Genomic DNA, 6,000 nt, shown 5'->3' with positions numbered 1-6,000 from the left:
CAGCTGACCCTAGCGATTTGATTATAAGACCATCGCGTACCATTATTCGTGGGAAAGACAAACACATATTATGGTCATCACAACAGTCAAGGTCACAAAGCAGAAGACCTTCAAAGAACAAAGATATATAGTACGTGGGCCTGTACGCTTTTTTCAAGATATTTTAGATCCTCAATGTTTTTCAGGTATAATTACTGGTGACATTACTGATACTCTGCGGAACTCAATCACATAAATTTTAAACATGCCAGGAAGAAACAATGTGAAAGTTATAAATGAGACTGAGCAAAGTAATGCTGCTAATGTGCCTCCATAACAAAATAAAATAAACATATTATATGCTATATGTCCCTCCGTATAGCAAAGGTAGACTAAAAATAGGTGCACTAGGTGCAAAAAATCGTTGTGTGGGGAACACAAACTTGATGTGTGTCACAAATGTTTTAGATTCTAAGCTATTATCAAAATTATATTTTTAATTAATTTTCCAGATATTATTTTTGTAATTAATAGTTTATTTCGAGCAATTTAGAGGTATATATTATATGTACAGAATTTTTCAAAAAAATTAAGAATGTTCATAAAGCGTGTAAACTGTGATCTCATTTTGATGACTATTTGAATTAAAACTATGTTAAAATAAATATTTTAATATTTTTATATGTAGATTAATACATTATGGTTAAAATAAAACATAACTACAAATATATTTTTTTAAATTAAACCCTTAAATCCCCTCCAATAAACAGCGTAGTCGAAACGACGAAGGTTAGTATTAAACGTCGAAAAATAAGGTTAGTGTTCTAGGGTTAAGACGCTTCTAATGATATGTCATTTGTCAAATTCTGATAAGTAGTTTAGACGTTACGAGGGAACAGATGAACATACATACATACATACATACATACATACATACATAGCCTGTCAAAATCATAACCCTCCTTTTGCTTTGCCGTAGTCGGGTAAAAATTATATTAAATCATGCACTAAAAACGTTAAATTTAAAATTTTACATAGTTAGGTTTAGAAAAAAGCTAAAATTAAATATGTGATTACAAATTATAGCAAACATAGTAATGTACGACCAATGAGCTACTGCGCATCTATTTAAAATAATGTACAGTACTCCAAAATTAATAATGCGTTATCGTATTTCCAGAAACACCCGAATCACTCCGAATCATTGAATCGTAAGAGCCCTAAACAATGCTCTTGCACCTTGTTCGAAAGAAATAGGAGTCAATTCAAATTCATACACAATCGAAAACAATTCAGGCGATAGGTGACGGTAGCCTGTCAGTCAAAAAATTTAAAAATCCGTCAGTCGTCTTTATATATTGGTGGTGATCGCACGTATTATCTCTGAATGGAATTATATAGAGCTGCTGTTACATACACTTCTTTGTTTCAAAGTTGAATCTTCCGATAAAATGATTATTTACACAGGCACAGGTAGCAGATAGCAGTGGGGAAATTGAAAATTAATAAGAGCGTAATGAAAGTTCTGATCATTCTACGATATCAAAAATAGAGATAATCCCTGATTCTGTCAATCCTTTGGACTGAGATTTTAATGACTAGATTTCTACAATTTTAATGTAAACCAGTGTTTGAAAATCATTTTTTTTAATATAAACTTTGTCTTATTTTAACCTTCCATACATCCATCATTACACCAACTTCAGTAAGACACTAATAATTCTAAGTATAGAATTTTCCGAGTAAATCAATACAACAAATATATATTCGCAATCGTGTGGGCTGTGGCTTATCCTCGCCATTAACTTACATTGAATTATTGAAACAATTTTCGTTACTTTACCATAAAATCACAATAAAACCATAATATAAAACGTATTACTAACATAGTTTCTAAGATTAATGTATACCAACACAAAATATATGGATGAATATCTGGAAATACAATATTATTTATAATTTAAAACTCATAATTCTAATAAACTATGCATGAAGAAAATACATTTAACCACTCTATAGTATACATAATATCATCTTCGGAGGCTCGGGGAATATGACATTTGCCGAACAGTGACGAATTTTTCTATGCGCATTATCAGTTTGGGAGTACTGTAACCCGTTTTCCTTGGTCTCGGCATCACGAGTGAACGGGTGGACCGATTTTGATAATTCTTTTTTTATAATAATCCTTGAAGAGCGAGAATGGTTCTTATAGAAAGAAAAACATATACATGTACCACGGGGAAAGCAGGGGCGGACCGCTAGTTTTCAATAAAAAGAAATAAAATCTTTAAAAATAATTTTTTTACTAAAACAATTAAAACATCACATCATTGCAAGAGATCCAAACAAGGCTTTAGCTTAGATGAATATTTTGATAAAAGTAAAAAATATTTTATTAAAATGTTATTGAAGTAACTTCTAGAGGCGGGTTGAGACAAAAATTTCAAGGTCGCGTCATAACAATACCAATACCGTCACGCCATAGAGTAAGGCGACTTTTCTATCTTTCAATCTTGCCAAACAAGTTTCACTTCAGACACGTGTGTTTGGCAAACACCCTCGTTTTGTATTTCACCTCGTTTCAGCAAATTCACCTCACAGATATTACTGCATTTACAATATTTTTCATATCGGCTATTTCTCCCTAAATTTTCCGTAATTACATATTTTTATACTGACACACCTAGTATCTAAGACTTGATATCTTCCAATTAGAAATGTCATTGCCATTTCTTTTGAGCAAACTTCAAATCAAACTTCAAAGTCATAACCCATCTGTCAAACGTCATAAATTTATTTAAATTTCTACAGCAATTTAATAATATAATATTATATTATATTAATTTTCGATAGGTTTTGTTAAAAAATGTATTATTATAATCTAGGTTAATAAAATAAAAACAAAAAAAATGATACAACTTAAACATACCAAAACCTTAGACCAAAACTAATAATATGAGAAATTAGAAAGGGTTTTATATGTAGGTACTACGTTGTTTACTACTACCTACTTTGTTTTTTTTTTATAATCGAAATTTTAATTTAAACTATTTACATCATTGAATCGTTAGTGACAAAGTGAAACATGCTAGTGCGAAGCTCGTGAGTAGATTGGCCGGGTACAGTGCAGGTTCAATTTTATATCCATTACACTGTTCATTTTGTCTAATAACAAGTACAAGATAATGATGAGTTCTGTTTCTTTAGTGTATTCGTAACTGGGACTCCTTGGTTTTATTCTCATGTACACCTGGTTGTGAAAAAAGTTTTATTTGGGAACTATATTTTCTATCACCATAATTTATATTTGTCATCAAGTTGTATCACCTAATAAATAGATCTATCCCCACGAAATATTTTCGTTCAACAAAAATTGTTCCCAGGTATGAATTATCAAATTAATGTTAACATGTGTGTAAAATAAGAGATCGATAACCAATAAAATTATATTGCATTACATGAATATAAACTTCGTTCTTATAATAACAGTTTTGTTACTTAAATAACAGCTCTGTGCTCAGAATGGTAGATCTGTCACCAAATAAATCGATTATCGATCCCTGACTGCGACTCCTTTTTATTTGATATTTTGTCACCAATACAGTAGTAACATTTTATTTCGTTCAGATATTAAATTAATATTCGTTACCAATTTAATACATCAATTTATAATTTTAATGAAAAAATGATCAAAGGGGCAGAGACAAATTGGCGCGCTATAAAAATTGACCTGTGCAAACATATGCGGATTAGCCATACGCTTAAAGCCAACCCCCCACCAGAAGCAAAAAATGTGCTTATCGGCCAGAAAAGAAAAAGGGGACGCCCTTCGAAATACAAACCAGAGCTGATTAGTGATTATTCAGTGATTATTGTTTTTTTAACAATAAATATTGATTATTTTAACTTTAATTAAGTGTTTTATCTACAATTATGCTAGCCATAAGCCAGCTATTAAACCAGAGCTGATTATTCAGTGGTTATTATTTTTAAGAATAAATATTGATTTTTTTAACTTTAATTGTTTTCTAGTAACATAATATGATTTATTGGTGATCTCTTTAAATGAGTTTGCTTAAATACTTATTAGGACACACCTATTATAATACATACAAAAACATTTATTTGGTACGAGACCTTATATCTCAGGATTGTAGGTGATTTATTGTGGAACTGATTTTGCATTTTTTGGTGACAGATCTACTATTTTGAGGACAAACCCTATTATTTAAGAAACACAAAACTAATTAAATTGGTGATAACTTAAATGATACCCGTTTTATTTTTAGACACCATATTATTGAACATTACTCTTATGAAATATAATGTAAAATTACATTAAAATTACCTGTCGAAAGCTACATTGTTTTGAGATAGACTATATTTTTCTATTTATTCATGAGTCAATTTGGGTTGTAAGTTATAAGTTCTACATTGTTGACAAAATCTCCTTGTAACTTGATAGATGTGACAATAACATACATTAAAAAGTATTTTACTGAAGGGTTCATACTTTCTTTTATATATTGTAGTTTTTTCACTATTATTTTAATATAACAAGGTCTCTTGAAAAATAAATTTACAATTTTGGCCGAATCAATTTAAAAAATTAATATTTTCATAAATAAGTATTTAAAGAATTGTACATAACTATTAATAATAAATGAAGTATTTTTAGGATACTGAACAATACAGTTAAACAATTACTGAGACTGTGCTGTCTGTTTGTCTGTCCATCTGTATGCTGTATCTCCTGGACTGTGATAGTAAAATAGTTGAAAATTAAAAAAAAAATTGAAATTATCTATACTAATATAATAAAGTGGAAGAATTTGTTTGCTTGTTTGTTACGTAACAAGGAATTACTGGTCCGTTAGATAGACTATTTATCGAGGAAGGCTATATAATATTATCATCATGCTTATACCAACAGGTGCTCCGCACTGTGAAACCACACAGCACAGCTAGTTAAAAATAAAAATGTAATAAACAATTAAGGGCTCCCATGCAACAAGCTTGAATTAAAGACTGTTGCTCGATTTTTATAACGGCAACACATAGACGCTTGAAATATTTAGAGAATCTTTAGAAAAATCATGAAACACAAAAATAATTAATTGAAAAAAGACATATATATTTTCTAAGGTATAATAAATAACCTGATTTTACGCATGTTATTAATAGTAGCGACATCTATGGATAATTAATCCGAATTGATGGTTATTTTTAAGTTCCTATCAGTGTATCGGTTCATATATAAATGAATAGAGGGCAGCTATCACTAGTAGACCGCCCCCTTGGTACAGTGGCTGTCACGTGAGCGTAGAACCGAGGGGCAGGTCCCCTCGGTTTGATTCCCGGTGGAGACAAAGACAAAAAAAAAGTCTCACACAGAAGGCTGATCATCTACTTGTCCCTAAAGAAAATCATATGTATAATGAATCTGCCCCTTACGGGGACACGGGACTTCACTTTTTTTATCACTCGTCAAATAATGTAGTACCATAATATTGCGTTTAAAATGGGTCATGAGAAAAAAAAGCTTATCAGATACATAGGTACCTATACATGATGGCGTGATCTACAAATCTACAATGTATCTATATCGATGCGAAAAATTTAGTTTTTAGAATTTTTGTCTGTCTGTATGTAACTATGTCTGGGCTAAAGTCAAAAAGTACTTCTTTGGTACAGAGATAGCTTGAGACCTGCGGAAGGCCGAAGGACACAGGTCATAGGATATTTTAATTTATTGTTTTCCGTCTAAGTATATTAGTCGATCTTTGGATCAATATAATTATGAATGAACATTTAAGTTAATAAACACAGATACTATTTCAATGTTTAGAGTACAACAAAAATTTTGGGTCCGCTTCCTATAACTATTTCATAAATCAATTCTGTCGGGACTTTTAATATTTTACTCTTCTAAAAAAAATCGTACGCATGTAAAAAAAATAATCGTTTTTCCATTCGGCCTCGGGCGACGAAACCGCGCTACTCCATTGATTAGTCTTT

General features: G+C 30.8%; 1 protein-coding gene across 1 annotated transcript in view; it reads left to right on the top strand.

Annotated features, from left to right (window-relative positions):
- The first annotated feature begins 2,868 nt into the window (after positions 1-2,868).
- Positions 2,869-6,000, top strand: part of LOC123705094 (L-galactose dehydrogenase-like) — a 29,244-nt gene continuing 26,112 nt past the window's right edge. The window contains exon 1 of the mRNA XM_045653719.1: positions 2,869-3,112. The gene's annotated coding sequence lies outside the window, so the exon portion shown is untranslated. The remainder of the gene's footprint in view (positions 3,113-6,000) is intronic.

This window comes from Colias croceus, chromosome Z, assembly GCF_905220415.1.
Source record: "Colias croceus chromosome Z, ilColCroc2.1".
Classification (NCBI taxonomy): Eukaryota; Metazoa; Arthropoda; class Insecta; order Lepidoptera; family Pieridae; genus Colias; species Colias croceus.
Note: the sequence above shows the minus strand (reverse complement) of the source record. Positions and strands in the feature narration are given on the sequence as shown.